This window comes from Metarhizium album (assembly GCF_000804445.1).
Source record: "Metarhizium album ARSEF 1941 chromosome Unknown scaffold_64, whole genome shotgun sequence".
Classification (NCBI taxonomy): Eukaryota; Fungi; Ascomycota; class Sordariomycetes; order Hypocreales; family Clavicipitaceae; genus Metarhizium; species Metarhizium album.
Window position 1 is genome coordinate 2,688 of NW_024467638.1, and position 599 is coordinate 3,286.

Consider the following 599-nt stretch of genomic DNA (forward strand, 5'->3'; position numbering starts at 1 on the left):
TATATAAGATATTAAATATAGTATTATATTTTAAGTAGCTAGATAGTAGTAATTTATATATATATAAAGTTAAGACTATTATTAAGAGTTCTTACTTTAATACTTATAACTAACTTTAATACTATAGTTTTCTATATATACTTATTATATAGTTAGATATTTATTTCTATATATCTACCTCTAGAGAAAACTTTCTTATACTATTTTATACTACTTTAATATAATACTAAAAAATAGTATTTTAAGCTATCTTTATTTTCTAAAGACTTTAAAGCTACTTATCTTAAAATATATTATACTAATTAAGTTTTAGCTTAAAGTTAGTATAAAGAGCTACTTTTATAGTATTTACTAAGTATAATAATATACTTACTACTCTTAATAGTTATATAATATACTTAAAATATAAAGGTAGTAAATTTTTATTTTAGTTCTATTATAATAAAGTATTAAGCCTTACTACTTATAGACTTAAGTAGTATTATAGAAAGAAATTAAATAATAATAGTATTTCTACTTATTAAGCTTATTATTTTAATATCTTCTTCAGTACTATAAAGTACTTTAAGTTTTTATAATTTATAAGTATTATAAATAGC